The sequence below is a fragment of the Pholcus phalangioides genome, unplaced genomic scaffold (assembly GCF_987345545.1).
Source record: "Pholcus phalangioides strain wild (caught in Gottingen) unplaced genomic scaffold, Ppha-v1.0 ptg000036l_1, whole genome shotgun sequence".
Lineage (NCBI taxonomy): Eukaryota > Metazoa > Arthropoda > Arachnida > Araneae > Pholcidae > Pholcus > Pholcus phalangioides.
The window spans coordinates 1,462,223-1,479,369 of NW_028301623.1; the positions used below are offsets into that span (position 1 = coordinate 1,462,223).

General features: G+C 55.5%; 6 non-coding genes across 6 annotated transcripts; all 6 read right to left on the bottom strand.

The window, feature by feature from the left end:
* Positions 1 to 3,876: 3,876 nt before the first annotated feature.
* Positions 3,877 to 4,063, bottom strand: LOC149066057 (U2 spliceosomal RNA). Its single transcript, XR_016195525.1, has one exon. It is a non-coding gene; the product is annotated as a U2 spliceosomal RNA (small nuclear RNA).
* A 6,887-nt stretch (positions 4,064 to 10,950) lies between these two features.
* LOC149066058 (U2 spliceosomal RNA) lies at positions 10,951 to 11,137 on the bottom strand. Its single transcript, XR_016195526.1, has one exon. It is a non-coding gene; the product is annotated as a U2 spliceosomal RNA (small nuclear RNA).
* A 3,033-nt stretch (positions 11,138 to 14,170) lies between these two features.
* LOC149066059 (U2 spliceosomal RNA) lies at positions 14,171 to 14,357 on the bottom strand. Its single transcript, XR_016195503.1, has one exon. It is a non-coding gene; the product is annotated as a U2 spliceosomal RNA (small nuclear RNA).
* Positions 14,358 to 14,872: 515 nt separating this feature from the next.
* Positions 14,873 to 15,064, bottom strand: LOC149066060 (U2 spliceosomal RNA). Its single transcript, XR_016195478.1, has one exon. It is a non-coding gene; the product is annotated as a U2 spliceosomal RNA (small nuclear RNA).
* Positions 15,065 to 15,578: 514 nt separating this feature from the next.
* Positions 15,579 to 15,770, bottom strand: LOC149066061 (U2 spliceosomal RNA). Its single transcript, XR_016195479.1, has one exon. It is a non-coding gene; the product is annotated as a U2 spliceosomal RNA (small nuclear RNA).
* A 514-nt stretch (positions 15,771 to 16,284) lies between these two features.
* Positions 16,285 to 16,470, bottom strand: LOC149066062 (U2 spliceosomal RNA). Its single transcript, XR_016195541.1, has one exon. It is a non-coding gene; the product is annotated as a U2 spliceosomal RNA (small nuclear RNA).
* Positions 16,471 to 17,147: the final 677 nt, after the last annotated feature.

Sequence of the window (17,147 nt, forward strand, 5' to 3'; positions counted from 1 at the left end):
CTGGGAGCTTGACGAACTCCTGGGTGAATGTTGTCAACTCCCGTATGATGCCGCAGAAGGCGTCCCAGTTGCTCTCGTCGAGATCCGGCAGGCTTTCGCGGAGCCGGCGAGTGAACGGGGCTGACGGATCCTCATCATTCTGAGGGTCGCGGGGGACCTCGTCACCTGGATGGGCACCCTGCTCGTGGTTGTCATCCGGCACGTCGTGGGGTTCTAACTGCTGGGAGTCGGCTCCTGGCCCAGTCGGTTGGCTGGAATTCGGTGTCGGTGACCCCGATTCTCCGTTTGCTTGTGGCGGGTTCAGGATCTGTGCTTGCGGCGGGGGGAGTGGCACTCCTTGTTGATCCGCCTGACTTCGTGGTGGTGCTTGTCGTTGTTGCTGTCTGTGCCTGGATCGGGCGTGATTCCTCAGACCCCTCCCGCTGGGGAACGAGTCAGGGCAATCCGGGCACTGGTGCTTTGACGGCTGACTGTTGGGGAGGATGAGCTGGCCGCTGCGTAGGCATCTGTGGTTCTTCACCTGCTGACGCTTGATGGGGTTCCGGCAGTGGCCACACCAGAAGCTTGATGCCTCCATATCCAGGCTGTGGTCGGCGAGGAGGTGGCGCAGGAGGGACTGCTTCATTGTCGTCCATTGCTTGGCTCGGAACCTGGCTCTGCATCCTGCCTCCGGGCACTCCATCGGGCTGGCGACGGGGAAAACGAGGTGTAGCGTCAGGGCCTCCCTCTGACACGTTGCGGGCGTGGAGCCGGGGAATCGCGCACTCGTCGTGGGCGGTGGAGACGGCGATATCTGGTGTGTGTTGGCAGCAGGCGGGTTCCCTAGACCAGCCGGGGCGGGCAGCAGCGCGGCACGTGGGGCCGTTTGCGGACTGCACGCTGGCGTTGGCAGTAGTGGCGGTCTTGCTATCTGCGGCGGACCTGACCCCTCTGGTGCTCTGTCGTCACTCACAGGTTGCCCGGCAACCCCAGGAGGAGACTGCAGCGCCTGCACTCCGGACCCTACTTGGCTCTCAGCCGCTGGCATTACCGGCGGGGCTTGGGTCTCTGGCACTACCGTTCTCATATCTGGCGGCGTCGGCGAATCCGAATCCAGCTGGCTCTCCAGAACCGGGAGGTTACTCCTCGTTTGTAGTGCCTTCTTGGTCCTATGAGCGAGTGGCAGAGCGCTGGTCTGTGAGGGGGCAGAGGGTTCCGGTATCCGTGAAGGGCCCGCGAGTACCAGTTCCGGGTCATCCCTTCCGATCTTCTTCTTCTTCTTCTTCTTCTTCTTCTTCCGGCGAGCAGGTCTGTCCGTCTGCGTTGCAGCATCGCTGTGCGAGGAAGATGACGAGACGTCACTGGCCGGCGGAGGATCGTCGCACGAACTCGCTGTCGGCCCCCTCTCTACACCATCACACTCGCAAGCCATAGGGGGCAGAGGTATGGACGCTGCACTCGATTTTGAGGTGTCAGGTGACAGGGACAGGTCGCGCTCAAGGTCTGACGACGTTGGCAGGCGCTCCGGGGAAGACTTCGCCGCTTGGACTGGGCACTCTTCTACTCCAGTTGTTGCCGGCTGTAACTCCGACGCCCACCAGGCTGCTGGGGAGGACATGGGGTCCAGCCTGGTTGAGTCTTCCGCAGAGAAGTGCAAGGGGAACACGCTGTTGTTCGTGGCCCGTTCCCGTGTGGGCGCGTCTTCAGGGCCGGTCACCAGTGCCACAGGCTCGCATGCAGCTTCTTGACTAGGCGGCGCGATTGTAGTGGCGTCGATGAGCCAGTCGGTATCGGAGTCGATAACCAATCGCCCCGGCGACGATGAGTTCTGAGAGGTTTCGCCGTCGTTGTGGGTGTCTCTCACACTTGTGGCTGGTGAGGCATCAGAGTGGCTCACCGGAGATGCTGATGGTGACTGCTGCTTCTCGGGAGAAACGAAGAGAGCGTATGAGACCAGGAGGCGTTCCGAGTCCTCAGGGTCGAGTCCCTCTGTGATGACACGGCGGGCTGATCCTGGTGTCTGTAGGGTTCTTCCATTGCGCAGATTTCTCGGCATTGTGTCGTTAGGTGTTAGTCAGGTTAGTGGTTAGACTGTTAGGGGTTAACAATCAACGACTACCTACTTTGTGCGAACACTTCGATGACTGTATATCGGAACGATGCTAGAGCTGGCTGACTTGGCGCACCCTACACATGACCCACCTAGCGGCACATGCCCGTGACCAGGGCAGGGGGATAGAGACGGGCCTTAAGGACCCCATGAGACCCATTGGTGAGGACTGGAGAGCTTTATGAGACTCCGTTAGGGCTGCGGTACCTTTAAGAGGAACCTTGATACCAATGGGGGAGGACCTTTAGGAGGTCCTACCTAGCCCGGGGGGGGACGAGCCCTTAGGGGACTCTTAAAAACCCGGGGGGGAAAGATCCCACTAGTCCCCTTGGGAGCTCTACCTCTCGGGGGACAGGCCTCGCCAAACCCCGGAGCTAGTGGCAAAAGTTCACTACCTCCACACTTTGGCGGCGCCTGCCCGACGAGGGGAGCCCTGAAGAGGCCACGCGAAGTCCCAGGAGTGTGAGACCTTGAAGAGGCCTCCCGGTAACCGACCCAGAGGGAGGGGACCTTAAAGAGGTCCCGCGTGAACCAAACCCAGAGGGAAAGAGAACCTTTAGGAGGTCTCGCAAGAACCCAGGGAGAGTTGAGACCTTTAATAGGTCCCGCTAGACCAGGGGGTGGGACACTTTAAGAGGTCCCGAGAGAAAGAGGTTGAGGACCTTTAAGAGGCCTCGAGAAAGGGAGGGGAGGGAGGGAAACACGAGTGGGCATCATGCATAGACCCGAATTCATCAAGCGACCCCGAGAGGTCATCCTGACGAACCCGAGTTATGGATGTGGGGCAGCCCCGCGAGGGAAAGGTGTCAAGTCAGTCCGCCAGGCGTAGCCAAAGCTCCGAGGCTGACCCGAACACTGCCACACCACCGATTGGCTAACAGGCACTTCCGCTGACCGCACGCCCAAGGCCCAGCCATATAATGAGGCGAGGGTCCAAGGACGACGGCTAGGCTGAAATGCCTGAGATGTGACAGATGCCTTTCCCGGGATCACGACGAGGAGGAGACGAGGAAGAAGAGAGAGCAGGGGTGGTCACGAGTCATCAGCCGCCAACCAGGTCATGTTTCAGGCACGCCTTCGTCTCCCTTTAGCCGGACATCGCTGTGGAGCAGGAATCGGCTTGGCTTCGGATGCTAGAGGACCCGCGGCAGAACTTCGATGGGGCGTGGCACATCAGGTGTTGGCTGGAGCACTGTCGAACTTCGCTGTTAGGTACCTCTTCTCCTGGCAAGATCCTAGGCAATCACCACTACTACACTTTGATCTTAGCCAAAAGGCCGAGAAGCGATAACGGGATAGACGCGAATTAAAATTTGATCACAATTAACTATAATTAATGTCCTGGCTGGGGTCTGACGCGCGGCGTCGTTCGTAATTTGAAGACGAGACGACTCCTTGTCGACCAGATGTTGCTTTCAGGTGCGACGTATCCTGGGCGCCGTTCCGTTCGGGTTGCACGTTCGACCGCTAGATGTCGACGCGAGAGACCAATATCTACTTGCATTCTCGATAGAGAAGGGGGGGGCGGCACCCAGTAACGGGAGAAACGTCGAGAGGACCCGCGGCAGCATTTCGGAAGCGCACAGCACAACGAGGAAACGACCGGCGTGGACCCGTCCTCACAAGGACGTGCCATCCACGTCGTCTCCTTAATAAAAAACTAAGTCCCAGGGGTCGTGTGCCGGGCCTTAATTTCCCGTCGACCGCTTTCAAATTTGTCGTTTTCGCCCCGACAAAGAGTGATTATTGCGAAATTATGAATAAAACACAGAGTCTACTTGATTTCATGAGGATGGGCCCAACTCGAAGGTAGTGCAATATCGAGAGGACCCGCGGCAGAGGTTCAGCAAGCTGAAAGCACTCCGCCCTGTTCCAAAAATAAGTTTAATATCTTGTCCCCATGTAGGAGACGTACCAGATATTAAGCTGATAAGAACAGATTATAAAAAGCTTTTATTCATGTTTGAAAGGTTTCTTTCCATGGCCCGATATGGGACTTACTTTCATCCTTTACAAGGGGATTAGTATACCCATTAGTTGGTTGAGCAGTATGAGTATGTTACAAGCAGTTACGGATTATTCTGCGGTTACAAGCGTGTTACAGTACGCTGTTTACAGTAAGTTTGCGGTTAGTATGAGGATGATGAATACAGGCGAGACATATGCGAGAGTTATTTACATGGTATTTGCGGATAATATGCGGAACATATGCGACCTTCTGTACAAGCTATATACAAGAAATTATGCGGACAATCGGTGCGTTATATATAATGTGCGGACAATTCAAAATGACATGTTATGCGAAAGGTAATACATATATACATTGAGACTACTCTTGGGGGTATTTACATATCATGGGGCAGCATTTGCACGTGCGCTGTGTCGGACCAGTCTTCGCGCATGGTCGCTCGTGCGATCAGGCGAGGACGTTGCGGGTGTCAGGGTCCTCCCGGATGACTGCCGTACTCCGGATATAAATTCCACATAGATATCGCGTGATGCAGCAATCGTATCGCTGACGATCAACTTGCTCATGAGTCCCGCATATCTTCGGGAGCACAGCCGGGACACGATCCTATCGTTAAGTGGATCCCAGGAACCTAGGGCTCCCACCACAATGGTACCAAAGCGGACGTCCGGGTAGCGCTGCTTCAGGAGGTTGAGTAGCGGTCGATATTTCTCTTCCTTGGCACGTCTCGCTGTTGCAAAGGCCTCAGGGCCGTTTTCGAATGGCACCGTCACGTCGATGACCAGGATGGAGCCGTCTTTCTTGAGAATCAGGTCGGGCCGCAGAGTTGAACCCATCACTGGTCGGTTCTCGGCAAAGACTTCCCACCTTCCGCTGGCTGCCTTCTTTATCCTTTCCACGATGTTGTTGTGGCGCGCTGTGTATAGAGGACTATACATCATGCAATTATCCAGCACGTGTGGGAGGGTTTCATTTGGATAGTTGCACTTGCGGCAACGTTTGGCAGCTGGGTCATTCTCGTGTCGATAGCCGTTCAGCGGTACGAGACCCAACCTCGCACGGTGGATGAATCTCCAATCAGCGAAGCGAGTGAAGCTCCCCTCCCTGTGGAAGTGGGTCGATGCCTTTGAGCGTGAGAAGGTGCTGGATGTCTTCCCTTGGTGAGCCATTGCTGCCAAGTCCGCAGAGTGTTGCTTTCTGACAGCGCCTCTCAGGGTTCTGAAGACCATTCTCCTGTCGGAGATGGTGGTCTCTCCGCACTTGACAGCCACCTGATGGTCATCGGTGAGTTCCCACACCAGCTTGAGATGCTCGGAGGCCATCCGTGCCCTGGACCATACCGAAGATGTCGGGTGTGAGGTATGCCTCGCTGCCGACCTTGACAGATAAGCATTCAAGTCCGCTGTCGACGGGTTTGGCTTCCTGATGCACCTCGCCACGAATTCTGTCAGGTCTTCCCACGCCGTGGCCTGTACCACTGCGTCCTTTGATGTTAGAAGCTTCATGGCCGCATCGACGTGGCTGATGTCAGCGTCCACTGCCGCCTCGGGGACACCAAAGAGCCCGTCCCTCCTATCGCCATGAAGGTACGTGTTGGAGGCACGCTTTGGGACGTTGAGGGTGGCTTTGATCAGTGGTCTCAGCGCATTGTCGATCCGGCGCCATTCCCCTTTCTTCCTCTGGGCCGTACGTAGAGAGTACTGCAACGAGGGGTAGAAGAAGCTCTTGAGGGCATCCAGGCGTTGCCACGGTGCAAGGCTTGATGATAGCAGGTCCGTCCCGTACTGGATGCATTGCTCCAGCGAAGCGTCATCTGGGAGAAGCCGAAAGCCCACCGGCTTCCCAAGGAACCTCTTGTGACAGCCGTCCGTCACCACGGGAATGGGGGTGCCATCCACCTCGAAGGTAGTGCTTCTACAGCCAGCCGGTGAGTGCGAGAGGTGCATCGAGTAGCACTTCCGGGGGTTCATCTTCAAACCGAGGCTGGCAGACACCTCGCTCGCAGTGTTGATTTTTGTTTGAAGTGACACCGGGCTCTCGGCGAGGATCATCAGGTCGTCCGCATACGCCAAGATGTCGTGGCAGTCCTCACTTTGCTGGACGGCTCGCAGGACAGGGTCTACGCATATGTTAAACAGGAGCCCGCTCAGTGGGCACCCCTGTCGGACACCTTGGGTTACAGCGAGCTCCTCCGAGGATCCATCTTCTGTGTGGTACGTAGTGGTGGCCCCGTTGTAGAGGTCCTGGACGACCTGTAGGAACTTAGGACCCGCGCCAGCCCGCATGAGGGTGTGCGCTATAACCTCATGAGGGATTGACCCGAATGCGTTGGAGTAGTCCAGCGACATCAGGCATATGTCCTTTGAACTCCTCCTCGCTTTCTGGATGCGTTGTTCCAGCATGTAGTTATTTTCAAATGTCCCGTCGTACTGGAGGAAGCCTTTTTGAGCGGGTGACAGGATTCCGTGGTCGCTCAACCATGAGGTCAGGCGCTTGGAGAGGCAGCCAGCGTACAATTTGTAGATGGTCGGGGTCAGTGCAATCGGTCTCCAGTTACTGACCTGTGCTGGGTCCCCCCCTTTTGGCACGAGTATTGTTCTTGAGCACTTCCAGTCATCCGGGATTCTGCAGCACTTGAGGCACCCATTGAAGATCGCCGTTAGCGCCTTTGCCTCCGGGTCGACCCCCAGCCAGTGCTTGTATGTTATTCTGTCAGCACCAGGGGCAGAGTTCTCGGCGCGCTTCAGGCGGCTCAGCACTTCCGTCGTCGAGAGTGGGGCGACGTCCACTGGCTCAGGCGCGGGGTTCGGGTGGGTGACTCCCTCGAGCAAGGACGCGTCGAACCTTGATGTTGCCTGGAATTTTTCCACGACCTCCTCAATGGGAATGGCACACCTTTCGGACTCCGCCTCGGTTATGATCTTCACCGCGCGACGCCTATTCCTCCTGTAGAGGCGCTGAATGTCGCGGTGGTTTCTGGGATTAACCCCTCTCCTTCCATTCCCACCTGTGGGCGCTGGGAGCTTGACGAACTCCTGGGTGAATGTTGTCAACTCCCGTATGATGCCGCAGAAGGCGTCCCAGTTGCTCTCGTCGAGATCCGGCAGGCTTTCGCGGAGCCGGCGAGTGAACGGGGCTGACGGATCCTCATCATTCTGAGGGTCGCGGGGGACCTCGTCACCTGGATGGGCACCCTGCTCGTGGTTGTCATCCGGCACGTCGTGGGGTTCTAACTGCTGGGAGTCGGCTCCTGGCCCAGTCGGTTGGCTGGAATTCGGTGTCGGTGACCCCGATTCTCCGTTTGCTTGTGGCGGGTTCAGGATCTGTGCTTGCGGCGGGGGGAGTGGCACTCCTTGTTGATCCGCCTGACTTCGTGGTGGTGCTTGTCGTTGTTGCTGTCTGTGCCTGGATCGGGCGTGATTCCTCAGACCCCTCCCGCTGGGGAACGAGTCAGGGCAATCCGGGCACTGGTGCTTTGACGGCTGACTGTTGGGGAGGATGAGCTGGCCGCTGCGTAGGCATCTGTGGTTCTTCACCTGCTGACGCTTGATGGGGTTCCGGCAGTGGCCACACCAGAAGCTTGATGCCTCCATATCCAGGCTGTGGTCGGCGAGGAGGTGGCGCAGGAGGGACTGCTTCATTGTCGTCCATTGCTTGGCTCGGAACCTGGCTCTGCATCCTGCCTCCGGGCACTCCATCGGGCTGGCGACGGGGAAAACGAGGTGTAGCGTCAGGGCCTCCCTCTGACACGTTGCGGGCGTGGAGCCGGGGAATCGCGCACTCGTCGTGGGCGGTGGAGACGGCGATATCTGGTGTGTGTTGGCAGCAGGCGGGTTCCCTAGACCAGCCGGGGCGGGCAGCAGCGCGGCACGTGGGGCCGTTTGCGGACTGCACGCTGGCGTTGGCAGTAGTGGCGGTCTTGCTATCTGCGGCGGACCTGACCCCTCTGGTGCTCTGTCGTCACTCACAGGTTGCCCGGCAACCCCAGGAGGAGACTGCAGCGCCTGCACTCCGGACCCTACTTGGCTCTCAGCCGCTGGCATTACCGGCGGGGCTTGGGTCTCTGGCACTACCGTTCTCATATCTGGCGGCGTCGGCGAATCCGAATCCAGCTGGCTCTCCAGAACCGGGAGGTTACTCCTCGTTTGTAGTGCCTTCTTGGTCCTATGAGCGAGTGGCAGAGCGCTGGTCTGTGAGGGGGCAGAGGGTTCCGGTATCCGTGAAGGGCCCGCGAGTACCAGTTCCGGGTCATCCCTTCCGATCTTCTTCTTCTTCTTCTTCTTCTTCTTCTTCCGGCGAGCAGGTCTGTCCGTCTGCGTTGCAGCATCGCTGTGCGAGGAAGATGACGAGACGTCACTGGCCGGCGGAGGATCGTCGCACGAACTCGCTGTCGGCCCCCTCTCTACACCATCACACTCGCAAGCCATAGGGGGCAGAGGTATGGACGCTGCACTCGATTTTGAGGTGTCAGGTGACAGGGACAGGTCGCGCTCAAGGTCTGACGACGTTGGCAGGCGCTCCGGGGAAGACTTCGCCGCTTGGACTGGGCACTCTTCTACTCCAGTTGTTGCCGGCTGTAACTCCGACGCCCACCAGGCTGCTGGGGAGGACATGGGGTCCAGCCTGGTTGAGTCTTCCGCAGAGAAGTGCAAGGGGAACACGCTGTTGTTCGTGGCCCGTTCCCGTGTGGGCGCGTCTTCAGGGCCGGTCACCAGTGCCACAGGCTCGCATGCAGCTTCTTGACTAGGCGGCGCGATTGTAGTGGCGTCGATGAGCCAGTCGGTATCGGAGTCGATAACCAATCGCCCCGGCGACGATGAGTTCTGAGAGGTTTCGCCGTCGTTGTGGGTGTCTCTCACACTTGTGGCTGGTGAGGCATCAGAGTGGCTCACCGGAGATGCTGATGGTGACTGCTGCTTCTCGGGAGAAACGAAGAGAGCGTATGAGACCAGGAGGCGTTCCGAGTCCTCAGGGTCGAGTCCCTCTGTGATGACACGGCGGGCTGATCCTGGTGTCTGTAGGGTTCTTCCATTGCGCAGATTTCTCGGCATTGTGTCGTTAGGTGTTAGTCAGGTTAGTGGTTAGACTGTTAGGGGTTAACAATCAACGACTACCTACTTTGTGCGAACACTTCGATGACTGTATATCGGAACGATGCTAGAGCTGGCTGACTTGGCGCACCCTACACATGACCCACCTAGCGGCACATGCCCGTGACCAGGGCAGGGGGATAGAGACGGGCCTTAAGGACCCCATGAGACCCATTGGTGAGGACTGGAGAGCTTTATGAGACTCCGTTAGGGCTGCGGTACCTTTAAGAGGAACCTTGATACCAATGGGGGAGGACCTTTAGGAGGTCCTACCTAGCCCGGGGGGGGACGAGCCCTTAGGGGACTCTTAAAAACCCGGGGGGGAAAGATCCCACTAGTCCCCTTGGGAGCTCTACCTCTCGGGGGACAGGCCTCGCCAAACCCCGGAGCTAGTGGCAAAAGTTCACTACCTCCACACTTTGGCGGCGCCTGCCCGACGAGGGGAGCCCTGAAGAGGCCACGCGAAGTCCCAGGAGTGTGAGACCTTGAAGAGGCCTCCCGGTAACCGACCCAGAGGGAGGGGACCTTAAAGAGGTCCCGCGTGAACCAAACCCAGAGGGAAAGAGAACCTTTAGGAGGTCTCGCAAGAACCCAGGGAGAGTTGAGACCTTTAATAGGTCCCGCTAGACCAGGGGGTGGGACACTTTAAGAGGTCCCGAGAGAAAGAGGTTGAGGACCTTTAAGAGGCCTCGAGAAAGGGAGGGGAGGGAGGGAAACACGAGTGGGCATCATGCATAGACCCGAATTCATCAAGCGACCCCGAGAGGTCATCCTGACGAACCCGAGTTATGGATGTGGGGCAGCCCCGCGAGGGAAAGGTGTCAAGTCAGTCCGCCAGGCGTAGCCAAAGCTCCGAGGCTGACCCGAACACTGCCACACCACCGATTGGCTAACAGGCACTTCCGCTGACCGCACGCCCAAGGCCCAGCCATATAATGAGGCGAGGGTCCAAGGACGACGGCTAGGCTGAAATGCCTGAGATGTGACAGATGCCTTTCCCGGGATCACGACGAGGAGGAGACGAGGAAGAAGAGAGAGCAGGGGTGGTCACGAGTCATCAGCCGCCAACCAGGTCATGTTTCAGGCACGCCTTCGTCTCCCTTTAGCCGGACATCGCTGTGGAGCAGGAATCGGCTTGGCTTCGGATGCTAGAGGACCCGCGGCAGAACTTCGATGGGGCGTGGCACATCAGGTGTTGGCTGGAGCACTGTCGAACTTCGCTGTTAGGTACCTCTTCTCCTGGCAAGATCCTAGGCAATCACCACTACTACACTTTGATCTTAGCCAAAAGGCCGAGAAGCGATAACGGGATAGACGCGAATTAAAATTTGATCACAATTAACTATAATTAATGTCCTGGCTGGGGTCTGACGCGCGGCGTCGTTCGTAATTTGAAGACGAGACGACTCCTTGTCGACCAGATGTTGCTTTCAGGTGCGACGTATCCTGGGCGCCGTTCCGTTCGGGTTGCACGTTCGACCGCTAGATGTCGACGCGAGAGACCAATATCTACTTGCATTCTCGATAGAGAAGGGGGGGGCGGCACCCAGTAACGGGAGAAACGTCGAGAGGACCCGCGGCAGCATTTCGGAAGCGCACAGCACAACGAGGAAACGACCGGCGTGGACCCGTCCTCACAAGGACGTGCCATCCACGTCGTCTCCTTAATAAAAAACTAAGTCCCAGGGGTCGTGTGCCGGGCCTTAATTTCCCGTCGACCGCTTTCAAATTTGTCGTTTTCGCCCCGACAAAGAGTGATTATTGCGAAATTATGAATAAAACACAGAGTCTACTTGATTTCATGAGGATGGGCCCAACTCGAAGGTAGTGCAATATCGAGAGGACCCGCGGCAGAGGTTCAGCAAGCTGAAAGCACTCCGCCCTGTTCCAAAAATAAGTTTAATATCTTGTCCCCATGTAGGAGACGTACCAGATATTAAGCTGATAAGAACAGATTATAAAAAGCTTTTATTCATGTTTGAAAGGTTTCTTTCCATGGCCCGATATGGGACTTACTTTCATCCTTTACAAGGGGATTAGTATACCCATTAGTTGGTTGAGCAGTATGAGTATGTTACAAGCAGTTACGGATTATTCTGCGGTTACAAGCGTGTTACAGTACGCTGTTTACAGTAAGTTTGCGGTTAGTATGAGGATGATGAATACAGGCGAGACATATGCGAGAGTTATTTACATGGTATTTGCGGATAATATGCGGAACATATGCGACCTTCTGTACAAGCTATATACAAGAAATTATGCGGACAATCGGTGCGTTATATATAATGTGCGGACAATTCAAAATGACATGTTATGCGAAAGGTAATACATATATACATTGAGACTACTCTTGGGGGTATTTACATATCATGGGGCAGCATTTGCACGTGCGCTGTGTCGGACCAGTCTTCGCGCATGGTCGCTCGTGCGATCAGGCGAGGACGTTGCGGGTGTCAGGGTCCTCCCGGATGACTGCCGTACTCCGGATATAAATTCCACATAGATATCGCGTGATGCAGCAATCGTATCGCTGACGATCAACTTGCTCATGAGTCCCGCATATCTTCGGGAGCACAGCCGGGACACGATCCTATCGTTAAGTGGATCCCAGGAACCTAGGGCTCCCACCACAATGGTACCAAAGCGGACGTCCGGGTAGCGCTGCTTCAGGAGGTTGAGTAGCGGTCGATATTTCTCTTCCTTGGCACGTCTCGCTGTTGCAAAGGCCTCAGGGCCGTTTTCGAATGGCACCGTCACGTCGATGACCAGGATGGAGCCGTCTTTCTTGAGAATCAGGTCGGGCCGCAGAGTTGAACCCATCACTGGTCGGTTCTCGGCAAAGACTTCCCACCTTCCGCTGGCTGCCTTCTTTATCCTTTCCACGATGTTGTTGTGGCGCGCTGTGTATAGAGGACTATACATCATGCAATTATCCAGCACGTGTGGGAGGGTTTCATTTGGATAGTTGCACTTGCGGCAACGTTTGGCAGCTGGGTCATTCTCGTGTCGATAGCCGTTCAGCGGTACGAGACCCAACCTCGCACGGTGGATGAATCTCCAATCAGCGAAGCGAGTGAAGCTCCCCTCCCTGTGGAAGTGGGTCGATGCCTTTGAGCGTGAGAAGGTGCTGGATGTCTTCCCTTGGTGAGCCATTGCTGCCAAGTCCGCAGAGTGTTGCTTTCTGACAGCGCCTCTCAGGGTTCTGAAGACCATTCTCCTGTCGGAGATGGTGGTCTCTCCGCACTTGACAGCCACCTGATGGTCATCGGTGAGTTCCCACACCAGCTTGAGATGCTCGGAGGCCATCCGTGCCCTGGACCATACCGAAGATGTCGGGTGTGAGGTATGCCTCGCTGCCGACCTTGACAGATAAGCATTCAAGTCCGCTGTCGACGGGTTTGGCTTCCTGATGCACCTCGCCACGAATTCTGTCAGGTCTTCCCACGCCGTGGCCTGTACCACTGCGTCCTTTGATGTTAGAAGCTTCATGGCCGCATCGACGTGGCTGATGTCAGCGTCCACTGCCGCCTCGGGGACACCAAAGAGCCCGTCCCTCCTATCGCCATGAAGGTACGTGTTGGAGGCACGCTTTGGGACGTTGAGGGTGGCTTTGATCAGTGGTCTCAGCGCATTGTCGATCCGGCGCCATTCCCCTTTCTTCCTCTGGGCCGTACGTAGAGAGTACTGCAACGAGGGGTAGAAGAAGCTCTTGAGGGCATCCAGGCGTTGCCACGGTGCAAGGCTTGATGATAGCAGGTCCGTCCCGTACTGGATGCATTGCTCCAGCGAAGCGTCATCTGGGAGAAGCCGAAAGCCCACCGGCTTCCCAAGGAACCTCTTGTGACAGCCGTCCGTCACCACGGGAATGGGGGTGCCATCCACCTCGAAGGTAGTGCTTCTACAGCCAGCCGGTGAGTGCGAGAGGTGCATCGAGTAGCACTTCCGGGGGTTCATCTTCAAACCGAGGCTGGCAGACACCTCGCTCGCAGTGTTGATTTTTGTTTGAAGTGACACCGGGCTCTCGGCGAGGATCATCAGGTCGTCCGCATACGCCAAGATGTCGTGGCAGTCCTCACTTTGCTGGACGGCTCGCAGGACAGGGTCTACGCATATGTTAAACAGGAGCCCGCTCAGTGGGCACCCCTGTCGGACACCTTGGGTTACAGCGAGCTCCTCCGAGGATCCATCTTCTGTGTGGTACGTAGTGGTGGCCCCGTTGTAGAGGTCCTGGACGACCTGTAGGAACTTAGGACCCGCGCCAGCCCGCATGAGGGTGTGCGCTATAACCTCATGAGGGATTGACCCGAATGCGTTGGAGTAGTCCAGCGACATCAGGCATATGTCCTTTGAACTCCTCCTCGCTTTCTGGATGCGTTGTTCCAGCATGTAGTTATTTTCAAATGTCCCGTCGTACTGGAGGAAGCCTTTTTGAGCGGGTGACAGGATTCCGTGGTCGCTCAACCATGAGGTCAGGCGCTTGGAGAGGCAGCCAGCGTACAATTTGTAGATGGTCGGGGTCAGTGCAATCGGTCTCCAGTTACTGACCTGTGCTGGGTCCCCCCCTTTTGGCACGAGTATTGTTCTTGAGCACTTCCAGTCATCCGGGATTCTGCAGCACTTGAGGCACCCATTGAAGATCGCCGTTAGCGCCTTTGCCTCCGGGTCGACCCCCAGCCAGTGCTTGTATGTTATTCTGTCAGCACCAGGGGCAGAGTTCTCGGCGCGCTTCAGGCGGCTCAGCACTTCCGTCGTCGAGAGTGGGGCGACGTCCACTGGCTCAGGCGCGGGGTTCGGGTGGGTGACTCCCTCGAGCAAGGACGCGTCGAACCTTGATGTTGCCTGGAATTTTTCCACGACCTCCTCAATGGGAATGGCACACCTTTCGGACTCCGCCTCGGTTATGATCTTCACCGCGCGACGCCTATTCCTCCTGTAGAGGCGCTGAATGTCGCGGTGGTTTCTGGGATTAACCCCTCTCCTTCCATTCCCACCTGTGGGCGCTGGGAGCTTGACGAACTCCTGGGTGAATGTTGTCAACTCCCGTATGATGCCGAGAGGACCCGCGGCAGAGGTTCAGCAAGCTGAAAGCACTCCGCCCTGTTCCAAAAATAAGTTTAATATCTTGTCCCCATGTAGGAGACGTACCAGATATTAAGCTGATAAGAACAGATACTACACTTTGATCTTAGCCAAAAGGCCGAGAAGCGATAACGGGATAGACGCGAATTAAAATTTGATCACAATTAACTATAATTAATGTCCTGGCTGGGGTCTGTTTTAATAGCGTCGGAAGACTCGATCGTATTTTGAAGACGAGACGACTTCTTGTCGACCAGATGTTGCTTTCAGGTGCGACGTATCCTGGGCTCCCGGGGCGCCGTTCCGTCCGGGTTGCACGTTCGACCGCTAGATGTCGACGCGAGACCAATATCTACTTGCATTCTCGATCTAGAAGGGGGGGGGGGGCACCCAGGAACGGGAGAGACGTCGAGGGGACCCGCGGCAGCATTTCGGAAGCGCACAGCACAACGAGGAAACGACCGGCGTGGACCCGTCCTCACAAGGACGTGGCATCCACGTCGTCTCCTTAATAAAAAACTAAGTCCCAGGGTCGTGCGCCGGGCCTTAATTTTCCGTCGACCGCTTTCAAATCGGTCTATTTCGCCCCGGTAATGTATGATTATTGCGAAATTATGAATAAAACACAGAGTCTACTTGATTTCATGAGGATGGGCCCAACTCGAAGGTAGTGCAATATCGAGAGGACCCGCGGCAGAGGTTCAGCAAGCTGAAAGCACTCCGCCCTGTTCCAAAAATAAGTTTAATATCTTGTCCCCATGTAGGAGACGTACCAGATATTAAGCTGATAAGAACAGATACTACACTTTGATCTTAGCCAAAAGGCCGAGAAGCGATAACGGGATAGACGCGAATTAAAATTTGATCACAATTAACTATAATTAATGTCCTGGCTGGGGTCTGTTTTAATAGCGTCGGAAGACTCGATCGTATTTTGAAGACGAGACGACTTCTTGTCGACCAGATGTTGCTTTCAGGTGCGACGTATCCTGGGCTCCCGGGGCGCCGTTCCGTCCGGGTTGCACGTTCGACCGCTAGATGTCGACGCGAGACCAATATCTACTTGCATTCTCGATCTAGAAGGGGGGGGGGGCACCCAGGAACGGGAGAGACGTCGAGGGGACCCGCGGCAGCATTTCGGAAGCGCACAGCACAACGAGGAAACGACCGGCGTGGACCCGTCCTCACAAGGACGTGGCATCCACGTCGTCTCCTTAATAAAAAAAAAAGTCCCAGGGTCGTGCGCCGGGCCTTAATTTTCCGTCGACCGCTTTCAAATCGGTCTATTTCGCCCCGGTAATGTATGATTATTGCGAAATTATGAATAAAACACAGAGTCTACTTGATTTCATGAGGATGGGCCCAACTCGAAGGTAGTGCAATATCGAGAGGACCCGCGGCAGAGGTTCAGCAAGCTGAAAGCACTCCGCCCTGTTCCAAAAATAAGTTTAATATCTTGTCCCCATGTAGGAGACGTACCAGATATTAAGCTGATAAGAACAGATACTACACTTTGATCTTAGCCAAAAGGCCGAGAAGCGATAACGGGATAGACGCGAATTAAAATTTGATCACAATTAACTATAATTAATGTCCTGGCTGGGGTCTGTTTTAATAGCGTCGGAAGACTCGATCGTATTTTGAAGACGAGACGACTTCTTGTCGACCAGATGTTGCTTTCAGGTGCGACGTATCCTGGGCTCCCGGGGCGCCGTTCCGTCCGGGTTGCACGTTCGACCGCTAGATGTCGACGCGAGACCAATATCTACTTGCATTCTCGATCTAGAAGGGGGGGGGGGCACCCAGGAACGGGAGAGACGTCGAGGGGACCCGCGGCAGCATTTCGGAAGCGCACAGCACAACGAGGAAACGACCGGCGTGGACCCGTCCTCACAAGGACGTGGCATCCACGTCGTCTCCTTAATAAAAAACTAAGTCCCAGGGTCGTGCGCCGGGCCTTAATTTTCCGTCGACCGCTTTCAAATCGGTCTATTTCGCCCCGGTAATGTATGATTATTGCGAAATTATGAATAAAACACAGAGTCTACTTGATTTCATGAGGATGGGCCCAACTCGAAGGTAGTGCAATATCGAGAGGACCCGCGGCAGAGGTTCAGCAAGCTGAAAGCACTCCGCCCTGTTCCAAAAATAAGTTTAATATCTTGTCCCCATGTAGGAGACGTACCAGATATTAAGCTGATAAGAACAGATTTAAAAACTATTTATTGAATGCTTCAAGTGAAATTATATACATGGCCCGATATGGGTCTTGATCTCAACCTGTGCTTCAGGGAATGACATTACACTCCTTTGCTTATACATTACTTTCTTCCGATACATGTCAGCGCTTCTCGGTTACATATACGCTCCTCTGCGGTAATTTTACATGGTGTTTCTACACATTTGCGACTTTATATATACATTTCGGTACACTAGATGCGCTTTCGGTGTGATATAAATATTTTACACTATATTACAAACATTTGCGGTACATAACTCTATGCGGCACATACTATACATTATAGGAAATTATATACATTCTCATACGCTCCAGGCATTTTCCATACATTTTGCGGTATATTACATTCGTTTTGCGGTATCTCACATGCATCTTGCTGTACACACCATCTATTCTTCAGCGCTATGCGCCAGAGTTCGCGAGAGCTCATTTTCTATGATAGCATCACGGTCTGGGTTCATCAGCTTCCACGTTGCGCGCGCTTCTCGTCTGGACTCGCGTTTCCGCCGCTGCATCCGTCCGCCCTGTCGGTGAGATCTGCCTAACACCGGTTAGAAATTCTACGTAGGTGTCTCTGGAAGCCCGGATGACGTCCGACACCACCAGCTTCCTCATGAGTGCAGAGTAGGTCCTGGAGCACAACTTGCCGATGGCGCGATCGTTTGCAGGGTCCCAGGAGCC